This window comes from Oryctolagus cuniculus, chromosome 13 (genome assembly GCF_964237555.1).
Source record: "Oryctolagus cuniculus chromosome 13, mOryCun1.1, whole genome shotgun sequence".
Lineage (NCBI taxonomy): Eukaryota > Metazoa > Chordata > Mammalia > Lagomorpha > Leporidae > Oryctolagus > Oryctolagus cuniculus.
Window position 1 is genome coordinate 46,029,884 of NC_091444.1, and position 26,293 is coordinate 46,056,176.

The following is a 26,293-nucleotide window of genomic DNA, read 5'->3' on the forward strand; positions in this document are numbered from 1 at the left end:
ACAATCAATGCTGTTAGTTACAAGCAACAGAAATGACTACAGTAGATTTAAGGGCAAAAGAATTTATTTTCTAAAAAAAAAAAAGGCACATAACCCACAGCATCATTCTATTATTGAACACCCAAAAAATGGTTGGAGAAGTTGCTATATAATCCCAAAACTGGATCTGTTCATCTTGTGCACATAATGCCAATAACTGACTTGAAGATAGAGGAAGAAAAGCAGATATTTATTGCAAAGCACAGAGTAGGGAGTCATGCAGTCATTAATTCCCAGATTCCCCAAGGAAGTAAAGGTGGTATATATGCTAGTTCAAACATGAGGGTGCACAGTGCATGATCAGCTCATGAGTGGGCCACTTGTTCATCCGCAGTGTGAGTGAGCATCTTTGGTCATGGATAGGGGCCAAAACGTTTTCATTATCAAAGGGGGCTCCAGTCTGTCTGGAACTAAGAGTAAATTGAGTATTATTTTTTTTAATCAAGGCTTCTGATATCCTGCAAAAGCTCTCATAGTTGAAACTAACATTGAAATACAGGGACAATTCAACTCAGTCATAAGATGGAGGATCTATTACCCTGTCTCACTTCCTTAACTTAAAGAGTTCATCTCTACAGAGAATCTGCAAGCTAAGGAAGAGATATTGAGGGCCTATAAAGTGAACATCAAAAGCAGTAGCAGTTAGGAACTTGGTTTCACTTGGAGGATTGGATAATAAGACTTCAGGGCTGTGAAACCAGGAACAAGGGCCAAATTCATGCCTCAGAACTGATAGAAAAGTGACACCAATGTGAGTACCACCTGGTATTAACACCAGGCTTGAGGCAGTGTTGTTCCAAACATTGACAAATAATGAAACTGCTAGAAGGACCAGCAAGGATGCCTATGATGCATCTCTAGCTCCAAATTCAAAGTCCAGAGTAAGACCCTCCCTTTGGCATAGCTTAATTTGTTCAACAATGACACCCTCCCAACATGGGAATTGGAATTGCAAATGTCTGCCATGTTCAACTTTGTCCTGGAATCTGAAGTGCTTTGGGGTGAATCTTGAAGAATACATGCTTACTAAATCAGCAAGGAAGTATATATTCTATAAAAAAAGGAACCAAGTAGTCAAGGATATAGTTCTCCTGTTACCAGAGATGGCTGGAACAGAGGTTCTTATTCATCCATAAGAAAATTATTTCCTATGTGAGACAGAGTGATGATAACCAAGCTAGCAAAGTTTAATGAAGCAGTCCATCCTGCAGGCCAGATGGGGCAACTCAGCTGAAGAACTGCATTTAGACTGGGATTTACATTTAGGTTTGGGATTCACTTCTTCCTACAATTTCTTCTTCCCCTCCCTCTTCTTCTGGGATATTGCTGGGTAAAGGGCTTTCTGGACTGAAATTCATGAAATTCTTTTCAAGGCTTTATCACACCATATAATAAAAAAAATCCCCCCTTAGAGGCAGGCCAGGAAGATTTCCCTGTGATATTTTTGGGAGTAGGAAAGGCTGGGACCCCTTGCCCCAGTTATTGGTCATGGGCCAGACTTTTGGTGTGTCCATACCAGGCCGCTTCCAAACCATGCTTCTGAGGCTATGTTGTTTTTCCTTTCTGCCTCTTTTACACACATAGGCTAATGTCTACCTTCCTACTTTACACTCACATGGCAAGAGGCATGAAAAATAAAATCTAAAGTTGGGCAGTCTGGACATCATGGATTGCACTTTTGAGAAATTTATAAAAGCTACTATGCAGTATAGAAGATATCCTGGAGAGTGGGTGAGAGTCAGGACTACACAAGAGTGAGAAGAATCACTCGAGAATTTATGACCAGACGGGGTACTTGACTGTCTCATGCACACAAAGACCAATCAGAGACATCAGTCTTTTCAGAAAAGAAAGACTTTATTTACATAGATGACCAGTAAAGGAAAAGGAGCTAAGGTTCAAACCTGTTTCCACCACTAAGGGTCTTGGGACACTTTTTTGAGTTAGGTAGGAAAAGCTAGCATGTGCATATGCTGGCAAGGAAAGTTCTGACTAGAGAGACTTGGAACGAGGCCATATACGGTATAACCTAATAAGATGGGCTGCAGCACTAGATCTCCCTGGTGGGTGGAACCCTTGCCTCCAAAGAGTTTTAGCATTGAAGGTCAAGTGCTGAAGTTTCTCTGGTGCTCCAGTCTCTTTCGTTTCTCCAATTAGACATTTTTCCTCTGTGTGTGTCTGGGTTGCGTGACTCACTGCTTTTGGCTCTGTGTTCCCTTTGTGCCTACACAACTAAATCTTAAGCAGCTCTTGTAAGAAGACAGGAACTTTAATTTCGGGATAGAAATGGGGAAATAAAAGCATTGTGAATTTAGGGACATCAAGAAGAAAACCAGAGAAGGGGGAAATGTGATATCAAGGGTACTCAATGAATTAAGATGAGGAAAGCCAGAGTCTGGGTGATGGCTATGACTGTGGGAACAAAACAGGAGATAACCAAAGTACAAATATGTAAAAGGGAAAGCAGCAGGACTTGGAAACTGATCAGGTGTAAGAATGTGTGAAAATGAAGGGCCTGGGATAACTGATTGCTTATTTGTACAACTAGGGTGCTGGGACTTGTAGTCTCTGAAGAAGACAGGTGGCTACATGAGAAGCTTTTCCAAGATGAGACTGGATTAAACCATGAATCTACTGACCTCGAAGCCCCTGTAGAATATGCATGTGGAGATGCCCCGTGGAGAACTCTGTATGAATGTCTGGCTCCTAGACCCAATTGTTAAGAAAAAAAGCACTGTAGTGTGGTGGGAGGGGCTAAAGCTTTTGGTCAGACTCTCTTTCGAGTCTCTGTTCTATTCCTTATAAACTGTGATCTAGACAAGTCACTTAAACTCTCTGAAATTCAGTTTCTTCAACAATGAAATGGAAATTACATTCCTAAGATTCTATAAAGAGCCAGATAATGTATATCTGTCACAGAGTATGACCTTTTCTCCTATTCCGGTAACTCTCAACATTTAAAACAAGAGGTTTATACTTTGCAGTCATCAGTGTATAAATGCAAAGGATTAGCAGAATGCAGAAAGGAGTATATGGAAGACTCCAAGTAAGGAAGACAGTTGGGAAACTGGGTATCGTGAAGTCCTAAGGAGGACAGAAAGTTAAGCAGGGTTGTCGGCAGTGTCACCTGGTGAAGAGCCAGAAAGGTGAGGCTTGTAAAATGTCCATTTGGGAGCAAGCAGCCACCTATTCAGCGTGGTCTCAGTGAATTGGGAAAGTAGATGCAACATAAACACAACAAGTATTTCCAAATGAAATATAGTAAAATATTAGAAACTCAGTGGTATTTCTTAAAAATGGGAATAACTGAAAATTACTTTCAGTTCAAAAATTTGTCTGGATTTCTTGTGAGAATAAGCCTAAACAATTACTGGATATATATTTTTTTTTCTTAGATTCAAATTGTATTTTTCTATAGGTTTAAAAGTTTTTTTAAAAGGCAGAATGAAATCTTTGGGAAAGAGTTTAAAGTTTGTCATTTTTATTCCAATTTTACTTTGTTGATTGCTACTTTTTCATTTATATTTTAGGATAATTTGTCCTTTATACAGATAATTCAAAGGCAGCCTCTCCATATTCTCTGTGAACTTCAGAATAAAACCCAAGTTACTCTGATAGTCCATGGTAATCCATTTTAGTGGCTTTTCCATTAGTAGGTCTTTCCCTCCCTCCTGTATTTTTTTGATTCCCGGGTAGAAAGATGATTTGGGCACCTCTTTGCTGCTGAGAAATAGCCTTAGATCCAGAGTTCACACAATGGGTAAATCCAAGTGGAACTGTAACCGCAAGTGTTACCTTTTCATTAAGCACTTTGTTAGCAATAAGCAGGACTACATAAGCGCAGTCAGTGGCTTCCTGACATGTATGGCATTCAGAATAGGTAGCCGTAGACTGTGTAGCGTATGCTGTCTCTTGTGGAAGCAGATGAATTTGTGATTTTCCTGAAATGACAGAATGATTCATCACCTCCTCTCTGCACTGCCGCCCACCTGGCAGGGGGAATGCTTTCCCTGGCAAGCTCCCTCCAGTGGGAACAAACTATTTTGATGGATAAAAGATTGAAGCAAGTTTAATAAAAGAGAAAAAATTCTTTTCCAGAAAAATGTGGTTTTTAAAATACATTTTATTAACAAATGCGTGGCAGAACACATGTAACCAAATGCAGTCATCATCCAAAGCTGTCCGTGAAAGTCTATTTTTAGTTCATCAGTATCCAGTTGATTGATAAAATAAGTAGCAATGGAAAAAGATATATTGGCTGTTGATGGGACAAATGGCCGTTAGCAACATCTCTACCATACGTGAACCCAAAAGGAAAGTCATACTGGGTAATGCAGTTTCTTGCTCTCACTGTATTTTGGAAAGAAAATCTTTGCTGTCATAAACAGCTGCATTTCTTTGTTTTTACTTACTCGATTGCAACCAAGTAACTTTTAGTTGAATCTAAATTTCAGTATTCTTAGTGTAAAAAGAAGTTAGGGTATAAAGTTCCCAAATGAAACTATTTTTGTTGTTGAGCACAGTAAAATACAAAATGAGACAGCATGAAAATTGAAGCTGAAAATATCCAGGTACAGGAGGGAAATCAGGCAGCGACTATCGAGAGAATTAGATGCAAGAAAGACTTGAAAAAGAGAGACACTTCGGTGTGTGCTGGGACTGGATCCTTGAATATTTATGGGCTGTTTTCTACTGCTGCCCCACCTGCAGTATGAAAATCTTATGAAGATTTAAGATACTGAGATTCAGTAGACAGTAAATAACCACAATTTTTTTCCTGTTTATTTAACAAAAAGAATCAGCCTTCCACTCCTTTTAACTTTGATCACATGAGTGCTGATTGCGTTTTCACACTATGATGTAAGATGTGCCTCCCTCAAATCACCCATGTGATTTGATGGGGGAAATTAATCACAGAATTTATGAGAAACTAACTCATTTTAGAGACTAACAAGTATGATGCAATTGGTCAATACTTTGCCTTGTTTTGTGGGATAAGAATCACATTTAGGGGCTGGTGTTGTGGCAAAGTGAGTTTAACCACCACCTGCAGCATTAGCATCCCCCGTGGGCACCAGTTAGAGTCCCAGCTGTTCCGCTTCTGATCCAACTCTCTGCTATTGCACCTGGGAAGGCAACAGAAGATGGCTCAAGTGCCCTGTCATACATGTGGGAGACGAGAAGAGACTCCTGGATCCTGGATTTGTTTGGCCCAGCCCTGGCCATCTGGCATTGTGGCCATTTGGTTTAGTGAACCAGTAGATGGAAGATTCTCTCTCTCTCTCTCTCTCTCTCTTTCTCTTCTTCCCTCTCTCTCTCATTCTGCTTTCAAATAAATAAAATAAATCCTCTAAAAAAGAATCACAAAAGAGGGGACAGAATGAAGCCTTGAGATTTATAGAGGAGGGCAAGGAGGGGAGGGTGGATATCCCATATCAGAGTGCCGAGATTCAAGCTCCGGTTCTTGCCCCAGTTTCAGCTTCCTTTTCATGAGCACCCCGGGAGGCAGCCAGTGATAGTTCAAGTAGTTGGGTCACTGCCATCCACGTGGGAGACTTGTATCTAATACCTGGCTCCCAGATTCAGCAGTATCTGGCTTTGGCCTGGCCCAGCCCTGGTTGTAGTAGGCATCTGGGGAATGAACTAGCGTATGGGAGATAGTCTTCACCCCCCCACCCCTAAAATAAGCAAATAAACATTTAAGGAAATGAAGCGTACACAAACGATTTTTGTTGCTCTCCCACAGTCTGCTGGTTAAATTATTTTTTAAATGGAATACAAATTGAAGACCTTAGAGCATCTATAGTAAGCTTTCGGTTAAAGATTTATGTCTAGGAATTTGCCCTCTGTATGCCCGACTGGCAGGAAGAGAGAAGTGATTTTATAAACCATTTCTCTCAACAGGCTTCCATAGCCTTGGCTAGAGCCTAGGGAGATTACTGACGCCATAAACAAGAGTGTCAATTTGTTAAGTCAACAACAGGAGTCACTGTGCACTTACTCCTCATTTAGGATCTTTGTCCTTAATGTGCTGTACATTGTGATTTAATGCTATAACTAGTACTCCAACAGTATTTTTCACTTTGTGTTTCTATGTGGGTGCAAACTGTTGAAATCTTTACTTAATATATACTAAATGAAGCAAGTTTAATAAAATGAAGCAAGTTTAATAAAAGAAAAAAATTATAAATACTAAATTATAAATACTAAAAAATTATAAATACTAAAATTATAAATACTAAATTGATCTTCTGTATATAAAGAGAATTTAAAATGAATCTTGATGTGAGTGGAAGAGGAGAGGGAGCGGGAGAGGGGAGGGTTGTGGGTGGGAGGGACGTTATGGAGGGCGGATGCCATTGTAATCCATAAGCTGTACTTTGGAAATTTATATTCATTAAATAAAAGTTAAAAGAAATAAACCATTTCTGGTCCCTATTTCTCCACATTGTAACTCCCTGGACTTGACTTTCTTCAGTGTAACTATGATTATTTGAAGATAAGCTAGATAGTAAAAATCCTTGAGATCCCAGGGAAGGTCTGAATATTATGGGAATAAGATAATTGTAGTAGCCAAAATTATTCTCATACATAAGGGAGGTACATTATAATTGCTTTGTGAGATGTATCTACATAACATACCAATTGCTGAACAACTAGTAGGCTATCTATATAATAGGTAATGACTATGATAGAAAGATCTGTTACCACATCTCTGATTTACTTTCTCACAATTTCCATATATTTATGCTCTCCCATTACCTTATTTAACTCAAGATAATAGAGTTTCATGGCAAAATACATAGAATTGGGGTCAGGATATCTGGGTTGGCCTCTGTCTTTGATACGACCTAGCAACATTATGTGGGCATATTAATTACATTCTCTTCATGTATAAATAGTAGATAGAACATACTTCACAGTTGGTATGAAGAATAAATGCAATAATAATACTGGCAAAATTTCCAAAACAGTGCCATGTGCATAGTAAGCACTAAATTGTTGAAGCTATAAAAATTATTAGGTTAATTGGCATTAAGACAAAGCTCCACAGTTTTACAGAATTTATCTCAAAGCAGAGTATCTGCTATATTGACCCAAATATATCAGTCCTCATACATCTTGAGGTTTCTAGAGAGTCAAGCCATCATTGTGTTTAATTATACTAACCATTTGTATTCTCAACTTTGAAAGGTATCTATAAAGGATAATTATTTAGAGTCCTTTATTTGGTATTATTCATAATAACCAATATATTACTTTTATAATTAATGTTTGTACAAGTGATAATTTGATATGTTCACCCAAGCTTTCTAATTTAACAGCTCTTTATATAAAAATGTTTTCCTTTATTAAATATAATTTAAAATAATATTGAAGGCCAATTACTCCTTACTGAATTGCTGCCATTCATTCTCTGTATTATTTTTTTTTATCTTTTTGTTGTTCTAGTTCAGGAAACTCAGGCGGTATTTCATACAATTAACCTCTTTTTTCCTACCTGAGCCAAATTAACTATGCATTTGTTTATCTGTAGCCTGCATGTAATCTTATGAAAACTTCTGAAGTAAAACACAAACCTGGCCTTATAGGAAATGTTTCTAAGCTGTATCCCTGCTTCATGATTACTGTGGTGATTTCCAGCATACAAAAATTTATTAATTAAGGTTGTCCATCAAATTGTCCCACGGTGTTCTTGACCTTGTCCTTGTGAAGCATTTTCCTTTGAGACTCTTCTGTTCATGACATTGCCAAGCATTGGCATTGCTTTCATAGATTTCCTCACTCTACTTAAAACACTTGCAGTTCTGTTGAAAGTGTGCCATCTTCTTTTTTTTTAATTTGTTGGAACTCAGAAGATGGTTGCTATTAAATTAGTATGTTAGACATGAGTCAAATAATGTGCTGCCAAAATGGTCAGAAATGTTTGTGTCCTTGCTTCTGCTAATTACCAGGTTTCTCCCATCTGTAGATGATACCTGCCAGCCTCATATTCTTACAATGGTTTCATTTCTTTGCCCTTGATATTTCAGGGCACTGCTACAGGGGTTCAGCCAACATCTTATGCATCCTCTCAGTCTTCTAATCCAGTCACTTCTCTCTCTGACTTATCTTCAGCTTTTGCTTTGTTAGCTAAACTAGCCTTTGTGCTAATTAAATGTTTATTCTTCATTGAATTAATTCCCTTTTCCTGCATGCTATCAATGCATATTCTTCTCTACTCAAACCTCTGGCCTTTGGTTTTCTCATTCTTAAGAATGCAGAATTCATAATACCTTCCCAGAATAACCCAATGAGAGCCAGTCTAGGTGTCCAGCTCAGGGACATCTCTCTATATCTGATAACCCTGGTCAAGGAGACACTTTGCCCAGGTACCAAGAAATTACTGCAAGGAAATCCAAGCACAATTATTTTTGTAATGTAAGGAAAAGGAGTTAAACAGAATAGATTATATATTACTTATTCAACAATATACAATTATGCTGGTGCCACAGCTCACTTGGCTAATCCTCCACCTGCGGTGCCGGCACCCCGGGTTCTAGTCCCGGTTGGGGTGTTGGATTCTGTCCCGGTTGCTCTTCTTCCAGTCCAGCTCTCTGCTGTGGCCCAGGAGTGCAGTGGAGGATGGCCCAAGTGCTTGGGCCCTGCACCCGCATGGGAGACCAGGAGGAAGCACCTGGCTCCTGGCTTCAGATCGGCACGGCACACCAGCCGCAGCAGCACACCAGCCATAGCGGCCCTTGTGGGGTGAACCAACAGAAAAAGAAGACCTTTTTCTCTCTCTCTCTCCAACTGTCTAACTCTGCCTGTCTATATATATATATATATATATATATATATATTTATATACAATTGGCTGCAAAATGAGTTATGTCTTTAATCATTAAGAATCTGTATAATCTGCTTAGTGTAGTTTAGTTTTTGAAACCTATTGTTTTTGAGACCTCCATGAACACTGACACATCCATCTTTAAAACAAGATAAAAGTATTTGCTTTGGCTGCTTCATAGGAATATTCTGAGAACTGAATAAGACAATGAATATAGCAGTTCTTTGAAACTTCTATTATGTAGATAAAAAAACCCTAAATAAAGTTTGGGTTTTGAAAAAGGAGAGATATTAATTATACTTTTTGGTATCTCTCTGTTGTTTTTTATGGTTCTCAACTAATAATTGTGGCTTAAGCGCATAGCAGTAGTATGCAGGGTGATGTATATTAATACTCAGGTGAAGTATAGAATGCTGATTTCTTCCCATAAAGTCAGAACACACTTGAGAATCATATGCGCAATCAAAACTACAGCACTACTATGTGTGTGTGTGTGATCAGATTTTGAGGATCTTTTGCACACATTATCAAAACTCTTGGAAGAACCTGAGGAAATATCAAAATCACTGTTAATTCTCTCAAAGGTAGGATTGAAATGAACTGTAGTAAGTGTTAGAAGAGGTCACTGAAATCTTCTTATCCTGGTGTTCCAGTTAAAACAGAATGGTTTGAATGTGAGCAAGACCTTGATGCTGAGGGATAAGAATTGTGGACTCTTAATCTCAGGCTGCATCTTTCTCCCAAGTTAATTCACTTCTCCCAACTCCAATTTCCTTATGGATAGAGACAGGGAATTAGACCAAAATAACAGTTAGGGGACCTTTCTGTGTTACTTTTATTCCTCTCTCCTATTTACTTACCACAGTAATTTACATAGCCTCTAATTTCATACCACTTATTTTTCACTGTAGCATTGACCACAGTTGGAATCACTCTAGGTCTGTTTTGGTGGTTTACCTCTAAAAATAATCATATTGCCACACTGATTTTTCTAGAGTAATGGTATTAAAAACAATCTTAATGTCTTTTAAAGAAATAAAAAATAAATTAATGCAAGCATTTACTTTGGAAAACAATTGGTTTGTTATCTTTTAAGTGTTTTAATTGGCAAAGTGCAAGACTGTTTACAGAGCTGACCATAAAAATTACTTGTCTTTGTATTTCCCTACTCTTTGCTATTTAACCATCAGGGTTATTTAAGGACAGTAATCTCTTTCTTATCTATTTAACCCTGAAAATTTGTGACACTAGTCATCTGATGAACTTTGTCACAGTGTAAGTAGCTTTTGCCATTAAACTTCTAACAATTTGTGCTATAAACTAGATATAATAGGAGTTTAGTAAAATGTTTATGATGATAAAAGCTAATAATGCTTAACATGTAATAAATGCAGTTCTAAGCATCTGAAGATATTAAATGAGTGAAGACATGCAAAAGCCCAAAAACATAGATATGTTGATGTGCTTTTTCTTTTTTCAAGTTTTAAATATATTTTATTTAAGTTACATATGTTCCATGTATTTCCTTTATACTGTTTTAGGAATATAGTGGTACTTCTATCCCTGCCCTCACTCTCACCCACACTCCAACACTTACTTCCTCTATCTCTGGATTCCCACTCTTAATTTTTACAATGATCTTTTTTCAATACACTTAATGATTGTATAGTTAACCCTACCCTAAGTAAAAGAGTTCAACAAATATTATGAAAAGAAAACAAAACAGTTACTCTACCAAAGACACATAGGCTATAAACAATCATTGATTCTCAAAATGTTTATTTTACTCCAATAAATTATATTTCAGGTAGTTTATTAGTTACCTTGGATCAGGGAAAACATATGAGATCTGTATTTTTGGTACTGGCCTATTTTACTAAGTATAATGATTTCAGTTGTTACAAAAGACAGGATTTCAATTTTTTAACAGCTGAGTAATACTCCGTAGTGTATGAATAACATAATTTCTTTATCCAGTCATCAGTTGATATACAGCTGGGTTGATTCCATATCTTAGCTATTGTAAATTGTACTACAATGAACATGGTGGTACAGATAACTCTTTCATATACTTATTTCTTTTGTTTTGGGTAAATTCCCAGGAGTGGTATAGCTGAATCCTATGTTAGGTCTACCTTCAAATGTCTGAAGAATCTCTATACTGTCTTCTACAGTGGTTGCACCAGTTTACATTCCCACTAACATTGTCCAGGGTAGCTTTTTCCCCACATCCTTGTCAGCATTTGTTTGTTGACTTCTATAAAAGAGTCATTCTAACTGGAGTGAGGTAAAACCTCATTGTGGTTTTGATTTGCATTTCCCTGATGGCTATTGATCTTCAGAATTTTCTCTAGTGTCTGTTGGCCACTAATGAATTTCCTCTCTTGAAAAATGCATGTTCAAGTCCATTGTTCATTTCTTAACTGCATTGTTTGTTTTGTTAATGTTGGATTTCTTGAGCTCTTTATAGATTCTGGATGTTAACCTTTTATCAGTTGCATAGTTTGCAAATATTTTCCCCCATTCTTTTGGTTTCCTCTTTACTTTGCTGAGTGTTTCCTTTGCAGAGCAGAAGTTTCTCAGCTTGATGTAATCTCATTTGTCAATTTGGTTTTGATTGCCTGTGCTTCTGCAGTCTTTTCCAAGAAGTCTCTGCCTATGCGATGCCTTGCAGAGTTTTCCCGGTGTTCTCTAATAATGTGATGGTATTGGATCATAGATTTAGGTCTTTGATTCATTTTGAGTGGATTTTTGTGTGAAGTATAAGGTAGGGGTCTAGTTTCATACTTCTGAATGAGGAGATTCACTTTCCGCAGCACCATTTATTAAAGAGACTGTCCTTGCTATAGGGATTGTTGTTAGCTCCTTTATCAAAGATAAGTTGGTTATAGCTGCATGAATTGATTTCTGGAGTTTCTGTTCTGTTCCATTGGTCTACAAGTCTGTTTTTCTGCCAATACCAGGCTGTTTTGATTATAACTGCCATGTAGTGTGTCTTGAAATCAGGTATTTTGATGCCTCCGAATTTGTTTTTGTTGTCTAAGATTACTTTAGCTACTCAGGGTCTCTTGTGATTCCATATGCATTCTAGCCTCATTTTTTTCTAGATCCACAAAGAATGCCATTTGTATTTTGATTGGAGTGGCATTGAATCTGTAAATTGCTTTCAGTTGTATGGACATTTTGATGATATTGATTCTTCCAATCCATGAACATGGAAGATTTTTCCACTTTTGAATGTCTTTTTCTATTTATTTCTTTAGTGCTTTGTAATTTTCACCGTAGAGCTCATTGACATCTTGGTTGAATTTATTCCAAGGTATGTAATTTTTTGTAGCTATTGTGAATGGGACTGAACTTAAAAGTTCTTTCTTAGCCATGACCTTGTCTAAGTATACAAAGGCTATTGATTTTTCAGTGTTGATGTTATATCCTGCCACTTACCAAACTCTTCTATGAGTTCCAATAGTATTTCAGTGAAGTTTTTGGGATCCCCAATATAAGGGATCATGTCATCTGCAAATAGGGATAGTTTGATTTCTCTTTTTCCAATTTGTATTCCTTTTATTTATTTTTATTGCCTAATGTCTCTGGCTACAATGTCCAGGACTATGTTAAATATCAATAGTGAGAGTGGACATCCTTGTCTGGTTCCGGATCTTAGGAGGAATGCTACCAGCTTTACCCCATTCTATAGGATGCTGGCCGTGGCTTTGTCATAGATGGCCTTGATTGTGTTGAGGTATGTTCCTCCTATACCCAATTTGCTTAAGATTTTCATCATGAAAGGATGTTGTATTTTATCAAATGCTTTCTGTGCATCTATTAAGATAACCATATGATTTTTACTCTTCAGTTTGTTAATGTGATGTAGCACATTGATTGTTCTGTGAATATTGAACCATTTATCCTTGCATACCAGGAATAAATCTCATTTGGTCCAGATGAGTGACCCTTCTGATGTGTTGTTGGATTCTATTGGCTAATATTTTGTGGAGGATTTTTGCATCTATGTTTATAGGGGATATCGGTCTATAGCTCTCTTTCTCTGTTGCATCTTTTTCTGGCTTAGGAACTAAGGTGATGCAGGCATCATAGATGGAGTTTGGGAGGTTTCCACTCCTTTCAGTTGTTTTGAAAAGCTTGAGAAGAATTGGAATTAGTTCTTCTTTAAGTGTCTGGAATTCAGCAGAGAAGCCTTCCAGTCCTAGGTTTCTCTTTCTTGGGAGGGTCTTTAATGCCAATTAAATTTCCATCTTAGTTATTGGTCTCTTTAAGTTTTCTGAGTCTTCATGACTCAATTTTGGTAGATTGTATGCATGTAGGACTCTATCCATTTCTTCTAGGTTTCCCATTTTATTGGCATAGTGCTCTTTGTAGCAATTCCTGATGATTCTTTTAATTTCTGTGGTGTCTATTGTTACATTTCCTTTCTCTTCTCTGATTTTGTTGATTTGGATCTCCTCCCTTTTTTTCATTTTGGTTAGTTGCACCAATGGTGTCTCAATTTTATTTTTTTTCAAAACAAAAATCTCTTCATTAAACTGATCTTTTGTATTGTTTTTGGGTGGATTTTTTGGTTATTATTTTATTTCTTCTCAAATTTTGACTATTTATTTGCTCCTACTGATTTTGGATTTGGTTTGCTGTTGTTTTTCTAGGTCCTTGAGATACATTGATAACTCATTTATTTGATCCCTTTCCAAACTTCCCTCATAACACAGCTTTTGCTGTATCTCCTAAGTTTTGATATGTTGTGTTTTCATCTTCATTCATTTCCAGAATTTTTTTATTTCTCTTTTTATTCCTTCTAAGACCAATTGTTCATTCAGAACCATGGTATTATCCCCATGTGTTTGCATATATTCTAGAGATTCTTGAATTGTTAATTTCTAGCTCCATTCCATTGTAGTCAGAGAAGATGCATCGTATGATTTCTATTTTTTTTTGTATTTGCTGAAACTTGTGTTATGGCCCAGCATATGATTTATACTAGAGAAAGTTCCATACTGATGAGAAGAATGTGTTTTCTGACACTGTGGGATAAAAGTTCAAATGTAACATTTAAATACATTTGGTTCATAATATGAATTAACTGTGTTGTTTCTTTGTTGATTTTTTTTGTCTAATTGATCTATCCATTGGTGAAAATTAGGCGTTGAAGTCCCCCATTGCCATTGTATTGAAGTCTATATCTCCCTTTAGATCATTAACCTTGCTTTTAAATAGTCAGACACCCAGGCATTGGGTGCATATACATTTATTACAGTCACATCTTCCTGTTGTTTGATCCCTTTATTGTTACACAATGCCCTATTTCCTGTCTGCCAAGGGGTCCTGATGTCCTGCTTACCAGGTCCTGCAGTGAGTAAAGACCAAAGAAAGCAGAGCCTGAACCACTCACCACATTTCTCTGCTTCAGCAGAGCCCATCTTTTATTTTGATTTTAATTTTTATCTCTCTTTCTTTAAATTTCCATATAACTCTCCTTATTCACATCCATATCTATCTCTCTCCCTCTCTACCATTTGTCTGCCTCATACCGATCATTTATTATTGCAGTAGATCATTGTCTAGATCTTCAGGATAATGTGCCTTTCAGCTTTTTTGAACAACATTTTAAACATTGCATATTTAATTTTCTCTTCATTCCATATGGACTACAGGGTGTACCAGGTGCCCATTTCCCCATGCCATTTCTGCTGGGGTAATTTAAGCACCTTCTTAAACTATGTTTGAATATTTAATGAGCAAAAGCTGTCCCACTTTCAGCTCCACACTCTGGTACTAATCTTCTTTACCTGTTTTTGTCCTCTGATTTTCTGAGTTGATGAGTAACAGATACTGGGTTTTGTAAAATGCAATGCACAGACTGGGCTGTTATGAGGATTTTGCCTTAACTGATCCCCCCTTATAATGACTAAAGCTATGATGACATATTTCTTTCTGGAATCCTGTGCCCCAATCCATATCTTTGGGCCATGTTACTTTTTGGGGAATTCTTCCACTAGAAGTACAGAGGAAATGCTTAACCTTGCAGTAACAAAATAACTTCTATTTCTTGGCTAAGCACAGATGCTGCAATTACAATTGGTATGTCAAAGGTCAGTGCTATGGTTGGAATGCACAAAAATCATATTGAAATGTAACCCACATTGTGAGGTATTAAAATGTAGGACCAAATGGGGCCTTTGGGAGGTAATTAGGGTTAGATGAGGTCATGGAGGTGGGACCTCTATGATTACATTCATGGCTTTACAATAGGTGGAAGAGAAACCCAAGTTTCAAAGTCCATTCTATCACCATGTGCTGTGTTGTACCACTTTGAGAGTCTGCAGAGAGTCCCCACAAGCAGGAAAAATCTCACTAGATACATCTGTCTGATCTTGAACTTCCCATCCTTCAGCACCATAAGCCAAAGAAACGTTTACTCTTTATAAATTAATCTTTGATCTTCAGTTATAGCAATGGAAATGGATAAAGATGATTGCGCATATTTGTCCCAATCTGCCTGACTTATGATTTGAAATAATTTCTCCCAATCTGAAAAACGGTGTAATATAGTTTTGGTTTTGGATTTTTAGTTTTCTTTTTCTGCGTTATCATAAATATCCACATTAGAAGTTATAAGCATTCAACACACTTTAATTAAAAATATGGGTACTGAATGATCACAAAACACCTCAAATTCCAGGCTGCAGATAAAGCCTGGATAAAGACAGACATTACAGCCCCCTTCATGGGCCTTAGATTCTAGAGAAAATGCACTTTTATTATGTGTGCCTGATAAGCTTATTAAAGTGGAAGGACAATAAACTAGGCTTATTTTTAGTAGTCAGTTATCATCTTAAAATGCCAACTCTATAATCTACATTCATCTTTCACCATGTAGAAAATAGCTCTTTTTCATATGACTTTGCTTTTGAGAGTCCAGAACAATTGTAATCATTTGAAAGTATTGAATATTTTCTCCTGTAAGCATCCACTCAAACAGAATATCATCTTATCAAAATATCAGTGGCAGACTCGGGTGTTGTTGTACAATGGGTTGAGCTGCCCCTTGCATACCAGCATCCCATATAGGAGTACTGGTTCAAGTCCTTGCTACTGTGTTTCTAATCCAGCTTCCTACTAATGCACCTGGAAACGCAGCAGCAGGTAATCCATGTACTTGGGCCCCTGCCACCCATGTGAGACCTGGATGGAGTTCCAGGCTCCTAGCTTTGCCCTGGCCCCTCTCCAGCTGTCACGGTCATTTGCATAGTGAAACAGTGGATGGAAGCTCCCTTTCTACATCTCCTTCTTTCTGTCACTCTGCCTTTCGAATATATAAATATTTTAAAGAATCGGTGGCATTAATTTTAAAATGGTTTTCCACTTTCTTAAATTTTCATGAAAGAGTAAGATAATTAGCCACAATGAGTATTGTTCTTTAAAGAACTGCTTTGTCACTGGATTTGCTTTGTTTCTCTAGTCTCCCAATGGGAGCCTGCTATTTTTTTCATGCAGGAGGAGATGATAGATACTACAGTTACTCCAGCATCACCTTTCCTAACACACTCAACAATTTCGCTTTTGTAAAAAGGAAAAGAAATGACAGTTTAATATTTAAAAGAATTAAATTACAGCAAAACAACCAGAGGAAAAAGTGTTGCCTGCTAATATGAGAAATGAAACATCTATAGACATCATGGTCCTCACCGTGATGGACAAAGTAGCTATTTCTGATTGAAAACTAGAGGATTGAATTCATTTTCCAACACACAAATGACTTCCATGTAACATCTATTTCTTCATTTTTTCATTTTAAAATCTAAGAAGAAAATCGATACAGACTATTATAACATGAAAGAATGTAATTATTATGAACTGTTTTAAGTCCTAGGAAGAAAAACCTTAGTTGGGCAAGGTTTTGCCATGTGTTTTTGCCATTGACTAAGTAATGTTCAGTACCAGATCTATAGTATATTTATAACTGAATGCATGTAGATTAACTTCTTATTTGAAGCAGAATGCATGCAGCAAAAGCAAGGCTTGAGTGAAAGCTACAGGACCTTTAAGATGAAAGTATTCATTGAAGCTCCACTTGACCTGCTCTCTGAAGGAGAGGAACAAGCACACAAACCGCATTGCAGAGTAGTGGGATGCTCAAGGAAACCAAACAGTCCTTTTTTATCTGACGGGCAGAGTTAGTGAGAGAGAGAGAGAGAGAGAGAGACAGAGAGAAAGGTCTTCCTTCCATTGGTTCACCCCCAAATGGCCGCTACGGCCGGTGTGCTGCACTGAATCGAAGCCAGGAGCCAGGAACCTCCTCCCAGTCTCCCATGTGGTCCTTTCATTCACCACTCATGACTGAACAAAATTAAACATTATTGAGTCAATATTGGGTCATTATTTTTGAAGAATTAAAAATATTTTCCCATGTTTTAAACAGTTAAATACCTGTAGCACTTCTGAGAAGTAAGAGTATAAAAGTGAAAATTCAGTTCTGTAAACCTCTAACTGCTCATGGTTTTGCTCTATCTGTGCAGTTCTGTATGTTTCAGTATGATATCTGATTCCTGATCATGCACATCAAAGCATGACATGGCCTATTACCTACTTCATTTTCATCATAAGAGCAGTAAGGATAGACTCTTTTTTGTTAAAAGATTTATTTATTTTTCTGAAAGTCAGAGTTACACAGAGAGAAGGAGAGGCAGAGAGACAGAAAGAGAGAGGTCTTCTATCTATTGGTTCATTCCCCTACTGGCCACAGTAGCCAGAGCTATGCCAGTCCGAAGCCTGGAGCCAGGAGCCTCCCCTGGGTCTCCCACGTGAGCACAGGGGCCCAAGGACTTGGGCCATCTTCCACTGCTTTCCCTGGCCATAGCAGAGAGCTGGATTGGAAGTGGAGCAGCTGGGACTTGAACCAGTGCCCATATGGGATGCTGGCACTGCAGTTGGCGGCTTTACCCACTATGCCACAGTGCCAGACCCAGGATAGACTCTTAAAGTGTCCGATGTTAACCCTCAATGTGCAGATGACGCAGGTTGAGGAGGTAATCAGGGTGCTGTAGAAGAAGTCAAGGTAAAATAAAAAAGAAACGTTCATGAGAAGAAGCCCTTTTTCATCTATCACAGAATGTTGGCTGACAGAAGAGGAATATCTCCACGTCTCAGCTGAGTGGCCCTGGAGCAGGATTCTTAATGGGCTCACAGAAGAGAAGGTGGACCCCAGTCTCCACAGTGAGAGTTGCCCTCAGTTTCCACAGACCCCACATCCCACCCTAAGACAGATACCCAGCTTTCAAACCCTCAGTCTTAAAACAAGATGAGCTCCTTTCAGACCATTTCAGAGGAATCAGGAAATGACACCTGACACCGGTCTGGACAACACATTGATATGTTTGTAGGGTGTCTGTTCTGCAGCTCTATTGGCTCCAGAGAGCAGGCTTTTGGGGGGACTTGTAGCACCCGTTGACATTTCAGGGTTGTGGCCTTTTCTAATGTCCAGGCAGTGACCTCTAAGAGGCAAGCAAAAGCAACAGGAAATTCATCCTGAGGTGGGTCCTTAATCCCTGAGATCTTATTCCAACTTGCCTTCTGCTTTTCAGGTCATGGCAGGTGACTGTCATGTTTTGTCCAGGGATGTTTACTCATAAATACTCAAAGAAAACTGAGAATAACCACATGTAGGAAAAAGCCAATAATATCAAAGACAAGTAAAACTAGATAATAAACAGATTCATATAGAAAAACAGAACTCATGATAGACAAAAACAATACAGACATCTTAGGAAAACTCTTTAATTCTGTTTAATAATGTTCAGAGAGTTAGAAAATGTACCTGGAATATGTGTATAAAATGAATAATTACAGAAAAAAAGATCTTGAAGAAATTTAAAATTAATAAAAATGTTGGCATATATAATTAATCCATCCTCCCAAAAGGTAGAGTTTAAAAACTGTGAAAGTATGGGAAAAATTAGAAAACTTAAGGATCAGTTCAGGAGACTCAATATCCAAATAATAGGAATTCCATGAAGAGAGAACAGAGAAAATAGAGTAAGGAGGGAGTGGTAAAAGAAATACTGTTAAACAAAAAACTTCCCCAGACCGATGAAGGCCCTGTGTGACAGAAAGAGTGAATTAGCAAAGACCCATCCCATGGAGAAATTACAGATAACCAGGGACAATAGCCCTATACTTACAGAATATCTGTGAATGTGAGTATAACTGTTCAAATGCAATCAGTCACAGATAATCAGAAGATCATTGGAAGCTAGAAGATAATGAATAAATCTAGACACTAGAAGATAATGGAGAGGGCTTGAAGATAAAGCTTCAATTTTATTAGGTTATGCAATAGGAAACCTGAGATCCAAAGCCAAGTTAACTAAAAATTGATTATGAGCATGGTATGTAGATGAAAGATCTTTAAAAATAATCTCCCCTGCACCCTGTATCCTAGCAAGATAAGTGAGGAAAAACTGAGGAAGAGGACAACATGGCAGCTGAGTCACAACGCTGAATGTAGAGCAATTTACTACAAGTTACAGAAAAGTACCCCTGGAGAGCTACAAGCCAGGCAGGCGCTGAGAGAGAGAGAATTTTGGAGGCTCCTCCAAATCATCTTTTGTGGAAGTTTCTCTTTCCAAAACAAAAAGAATGCTAGTAGTTGATCTGCTATTTTAATTTTGTGAAAAATTGTATTGAAATATAGTATTCTGGGCTGACAGCTTTTTCTTTTAGGACTTGGATTATGTCTGTCCACTCTCTCCTAGTCTTTAGGGTGTCTGATGAGAAATCAGCTGTCAGTCTGATTGGAGATCCTTTGAAGTTAACCTGGTATTTCTCTGTGCACACTGTAGAATCTTTGCTTTATGTTTTACTTTTGAAAGTTTGACTATCGTATATCATAGAGAAGATCTTTTCTGACCATGTCTATTCAGAGTTCTATGTGCTTCCTGTACATGGATATCCCTATCTTTCTCCAAATTAGGGAAAATTTCTATTAGTTCACTGGGTAGCTCTTCTAATTTATTCTCTCTTTCCATACCTTCAGAAACTCCTAAGACACATATATTTGGTCATTTGATAGTATCCCATAAATCTCAACCAGTATTTTAGCTTTTCTAATGTCTTTCTCTTTCTTTCTTTCTTTCTTTCTTTCTTTCTTTCTTTCTTTCTTTCTTTCTTTCTTTCTTTCTTTCTTTCTTTCTTTCTTTCTCTTTCATCTGCTGAGATATTTCCAAAGATTTGCCTTCTAAGTCAGATATTCTTTCTTCTGTTTCACCAAGATTATTGTTAAAGCTTTCCACTGTATTTTCTATTTGATATATTGAATTCTTTATTTCTAATGTTTTAGTTTGATTTCTCTTCAGTATCTCTATCTCCTAGCAGAATATTTCTTCCATATCATGGATGGATTTCCTTAAGTCATGTGTTTGCTTCTCTGTGTCTTTGAATAGTCCTATGTTCATTTGTTTGAATTCTTTTTCAAGTGTTTCATCAATCAATCTCTTCATCTTCATATTCTAATATTGAAATATTTTGTTTCTTTGTGGAGGAACAATTGTCATTGTTCATGTTTTCTGTATTTCTACATTTATTTTTAGGTATATGTGGAAGCACTTGTTTGTTTTCTCATCTGTGAGCTCTTATCTTCAAAATATACTTTTCTTACTTAGTGGAGTGTCTGCACTGTCAGCGGATATCTGAGTACATATGCTGAGTGGGGCCAGGGAGCTCTAGCCATCACTCAAGGGTCCTGGGTGACACCCAGGCTGAGCGTGGTAGATCTCCTCTATTGTCAGCAGAGGGAAAGGGATGATCACTTTGGCGGCATGATCTCAGCATCTGCCTCTCACTCCCAAGATGAACCAACCACCCAGGGTGAGCCCACAGTGCCAAGGCACCTCACTCATGCAGGTGCATGAACCACACAAAGTAACTGTGTGCTCCTCAGAGCGAACATGAAACTCTGAACATCTACAGGCAGACACAGTGATTGCCCAAAAACTCAGCCATATCATATTGCATAGTCACAGAATTCCCACAGTCACAGGGAGCAGGGCATCTGCTCTGGGCCCCACAAGCCTCTCCTTTCCATAGAAAGCTCCATGGAGTTCTCAGACCCAGCTGCCTAACTGATAGAATTTGGTTGGTGCTCTCCCGACTGCCTTAATAGAGAGGGAAGAGAGCACTTCATGGGCCTCAGAGGGTGTCCTGTCCCACACCAACCCTCTAGACCAAACTCAAAATCAGTGGGACTATAGATTTATCCCTCCAATAAAATCCCCTGGTTGCGCAAAGGCCAAAGCAGCCTCTACTCACCTTATTAGGATGGCATTTCCTCCCTACTGGTTTTGAAGAAGATGGCATCCCCTCTGTCGCTCCCACTCTTCATGGAGGAACGACACTAAACCCTGCCTAGGCTTCATATCCGAGTCACGGCACCATTATGTCACTCCCCCTCTTCGTGGAGGAACGACACAAGACCCTGCGTTGTTCTTTCGTCTGCTCAGCCCTCCCCGGGTTTGCTGCTGGTTCTTCCCGGGTTGGCTACCGTCCCTTCCACCTCCGTGGAAGGACGGCTCCCCCTGCCACTTTCCCCACTTCCGCGGGGGAGCGGCACACCGCCGGCCGGCTCTCTCGGGGGCTGCACAGGTGTTCCTTCAGATAGATGTTCCTGGTGCATGTTGTCTCTCCCCTCCTTTATAGTCCTCTTCCACCAATCCCAACTCTGCTACCCACACGCCGAGTACGCTGCTCTCCTCCAATCAGGAGCAGGTCCTACAGTTTATTGGTTGAACTGGAGGCAGCTGTGTAGAGGCTGTTTTCTCCTCTCCCAGCGCCATATTGTGGGAGAGCAGATGCATAGAATAAGTCTTAATTCCAGTAACTTAGTCTAGTCCGAGTTGCTCCCAGTTGCTCCCCACACCCTCCATCCACCTGCTGTGGGAGTCACTGATACACCTGCTGTGGTAGTCAGCTGTGTGATTTTACTGTCCCTGCTGCTCCATTCTGTCTCTTATTTTCATAAAATTCCCACTGCAGACTTCTAACCAACTGTCTATTGGAGTGCAGTTCCTCTCCTTTTCATCTATTATCTTCATGTGGTCAGAATCAGCATGACTTTTTCCTATTCAGCCATCTGGAGTCTCCTAAAATCCTACTTTCAAAAATGGCTCAATGGAGGAGGCATTTAGCCCAGTGGTTAAGATGCCCATGTCCCACATTGGAGCCCCTGAGTGCACTTCCCAGCTCCAGTTCCTGACCTGGCTTCCTGATAAGGTGCACTCCAGGAGGCGGCAGTGGTGACACAAGTACTTGGATCCCTTCCATTCTCATGGGAGATGTCCATTGAGTCTCTGGTGCTCAGCTCTGGTCTGAGCCAGTGCCAGCTGTTTGAGCATTTGGGGGTTGAACAAGAAAATGCTCCCCCTTCCTCTCTCTGTGTGTGTCTCTCTCCCCGCCACCCTTTCTTTCTCTCTCTTTTGAAATATAGACTAGCAGTACTTGAAGAAATGTTTTTCAATCTAAAGTTTTTTTTTAAAGATGTATTTATTTGAAAGAGAAAGAGACAGAGACAGAGAGGGACACACACAGAGAGAGAGAGAGAGAGAGAGAGAGAGAGAGGAGACAGAGAGAGCGTCCTTCCACTGGCTCACTCCTCAGGTGGCCAAACAGCCAGGACTGGGCCAGGAGGAAGCCAGGAGCTTATTCTGAGCCTGCCACGTGAGTGCAGGGGCCCAAGCACTTGGTTCATCCTCCTCTGCACTCCCAGGTGCATTAGCAGGGAGCTAGATCAGAAATGGAGCAGCCGGAACTCAAACCAGTGCCAATATGGATGCTGCTGCTGCAAGGCAGGCCGGTGCTTTAACCCTCTGAACCATAACACTGGCCCCTAAATTTAATTTTCAAAGTACTTTTTCTTTTATATGTGATATGAATCTAATAAAAATTTATATTTCATTATTTTGCACCAGTGTGTGTTTATATTATATGTAAATATAGCATGTTACAAGTTAGCTGAATATTTAACAACACAAACAAAACTAATACATGCTACATATCAGTTGTCATTTCCTAGAAAGAGAATTTTACTCTAGATTTATATCCTGATAAATGTGGTAAAGTGCTTCATAAGTAATTAAAACTGTATACACTCAGCCGGTGCCGCAGCTCACTAGGCTAATCCTCCACCTTGAGGCACCGGCACACCGGGTTCTAGTCCCGGTCGGGGCACTGGATTCTGTCCCAATTGCCCCTCTTCCAGGCCAGCTCTCTGCTATGGCCCAGGAGTGCAGTGGAGGATGGCCCAAGTGCTTGGGCCCTGCACCCCATGGGAGACCAGAAGAAGCACCTGGCTCCTGGCTTCGGATCAGCACGGTGCGCCAGCCACAGTGCGCCAGCCGCGGTGGCCATTGGAGGGTGAACCAACGGCAAAGGAAGACCTTTCTCTCTGTCTCTCTCTCTCTCACTGTCCACTCTGCCTGTCAAAAAATAAAATAAAATAATAATAATAATAAAAAACTGTATACACTCTAAATTTAATAGGAAATGCTTATTGCTCTGTAGAGGAGGTGTGGACACGTCACTTGGTATCAGACTTTCTTGTGACAGAACCTGCTGCAGCCTGAGGGGTAGAGGAGGCACCATCTCTGGTAAAGATCCTGCAGTGCCAGCTGCTTGTCTTTGCTCTTGCTCTGCCTTTGGCTTTCTTTTCCCCCAAATTTCTCACTCTATCCACCTAGAGAATCCACAGCCAGATGGTAAATGGCCTGTGGTCCTTAATGTGTACGAGACTTCACATGAAACAGCCCCTCCCAGAGTCATTTTTCTTCCGCCACCAGCCTCACCACCCTCGCAGAGTTTCTGCCTCTGTGCCAACTCCAGCCACTCATCCATAGCCCAGTCTTCACCAGGTGTTACTCATTAAAAGCCATTGTTCTTCATTTTGTTCAAGGTTATGAATATTAAGCAATCGTGAAGTAATTAACAATGGAGACATACAACAATGGAATTTCTCTGAGATACATATATATACATATACTTCTTATATCACTGTTGGCTGTCTTTTAGACTCCTTAATAAGAGATTCTCTGCTATATTTCATTTTGGTATATCTCACATATTTGCATGAAATTAATCTATAATTTTATAGATTTACTGTCCTTAATTGATTTAGATAGCCGAGATATGTAGCTTTATGAAATAAATTCATTAACTTTAATCTTTTCATGCATTTAGAATAATATATATCAGGATATATATATGTATATATGTGTATATATATATATATATACTGAGAATTACTAAAAACTTAAGAAACTACAGAAAAATTTAGAAAATTTGCATGTAAATTGATCTAGGCCAGGAAATTTATGTCAGACACTTCATTTGTAACAAAACAGCTTTGATTGTTACTGATCTTGTGTAGAAGGCCCTATAAAACAGGAATATAATTTATTTACCAAGAACTTAGGAAAATTTACCAATGCATTGCTGCGTGGTAGAACTATTACTGGAGGTAGTCTGTTGGTAACTTAGAACAATGACTTTTCTCCTAAATGTTTATTTCTCTCCCACAAGACCCAGTTCTCCTTACACAAATTGATTTGTCTTTTCCTTATGGACTAAATCCACATTACAAGGGAAGAAGCAGGTTTCCGGATCCCATAACACAATATACTCTTAGATTCAGTTCACTAGCAATTTATTAAGGTCTTGATATCTATAAATGACATAGTACTCAGGTTTTCTTGGACATAATATTTTCTAAAATTCTGTCAGGTGAATATTGGTTTATTTATTTTCTGAATCAATGTGCATAGCATGCGAATTGCCTTTCTTGAAACTTTGAATGGACAAAACAGCAAAATAACCTGATGTAAAGCATGTCTTCAGACTTTTCCCATATCATACATGGTATCTAACTACTCCGGATTTCTATTGCTTATGTTACTTTTTCAAGTATAATTTATACCATCTCTGCAAAATCATTCATTTTATTCAGATTTTCAGATTTCTATTCATAATTAATTTAGTTTAATGCTAATAATTGTCTATGTTTCTAATACATAAATATTTATATTATGCATACAAATATATTTTAACTATATGTACATTTGCAATATAGGCACATATGTGTTTACACATGCACACACAACATTTGGGTGGTAATTAATGTTTTGAAAAAGAGTGAAGGGGATAAGCAGATTGCTAGAAATGGCTGAGGAAGCGATGTTGGCAGTGGTATATAATAGATTGGTTGGTTAATGTCTCTCTGGGAGGGTTTAATCTGATCCAAGCATACAATTCTGTGAAAGCACAAGACTTGCTAAGAGTTGAGCACAGTGTACCTGTCACAGGAAATAGCAAACTTGGAATCACTGAGGCCAAGAATAAACTTTGCAGATTTAGGGAGCAGCACAAACTGATGACCAGGAAGTACATGGTCTCGTGGGCTCCTATAGCTGGAACCTGAGCAAGGCCTAGCAAGTAGAAGGTGCTCACTAATTACTCCCTGAGGAGCACACAGCTTAGATTTTCATTTTTATTTTATGGAAAGCCACTGGAAGAGTCTCTGTTTTATACTGAGAAAGTAAAGGACATGTTATTTTATCAAAAAGTCAAAGTGAAGTTTAGTCACCTCTACCCTCCTGATTTCTCAGAATGGCTTTGACAGTTGCTATCATTGGTGGAATTTCTTCCAGAGCCCACCAATTATTTGTTCACTCTTTCTAGTTTTTAGTTTGCCTTATTTATGTGTTTACATGTATATTTCAAGGTGAGACATTATGATTAAGGTCTTGCTGGAGCTAGGAGATCAGACTATATGTTAAAGCAAAATTCTTTCAGACTTTGTATTAAGAAAGTAGAAAATTTGCAAAGATCTGTTATTTGTGCCAGGACTATATCCCACAGGAAAAACTTAATCCTCTTACCTTCTTCCTCTCAAAATAAGACTAGTTTCTATCAACTTGCAGCCCATTTCCAATGGCCCTGTTTGTGAATTGTTTAGTTTACTCGCTATTTCTTCTTCATTTTTTTCCTGTACAACTCCAGGGAAACAGTACTTTATGATAGTAGGAAAAAAATCAGAATAAATGAAAAGTTAAAACACTGACTTCATGAATATTTTAATTAAAAAATTGTTAGTAGCACTTCAACTAAACCACACCACCTGAAGAAAGGGGAAACTGAACCCACTTTGTCTGCTTTTTTTCCCTCCAGCTGCTACACTAATTTCTGCTGTGCTGCAGTAACTTGAACTAAGGTGTGAATGTCTTCCTTCCTGCATTTGCAGTTCTGTGCACCTTCACTGCCAATCCAAGTGGAAATTGCAGTACTGTAGCATGTGACTTCCATTTTCAAATTATCATCCCCTAAGAATAGAATTTGATGATAAACTTTTTGTGAGGAACTAGAATGTAA

General features: G+C 38.6%; 1 pseudogene; it reads left to right on the forward strand.

Annotated features, from left to right (window-relative positions):
* The window catches only part of LOC100342313 (heterogeneous nuclear ribonucleoprotein C-like), a 99,279-nt pseudogene that overhangs the window by 25,946 nt on the left and 47,040 nt on the right, over positions 1-26,293 (forward strand).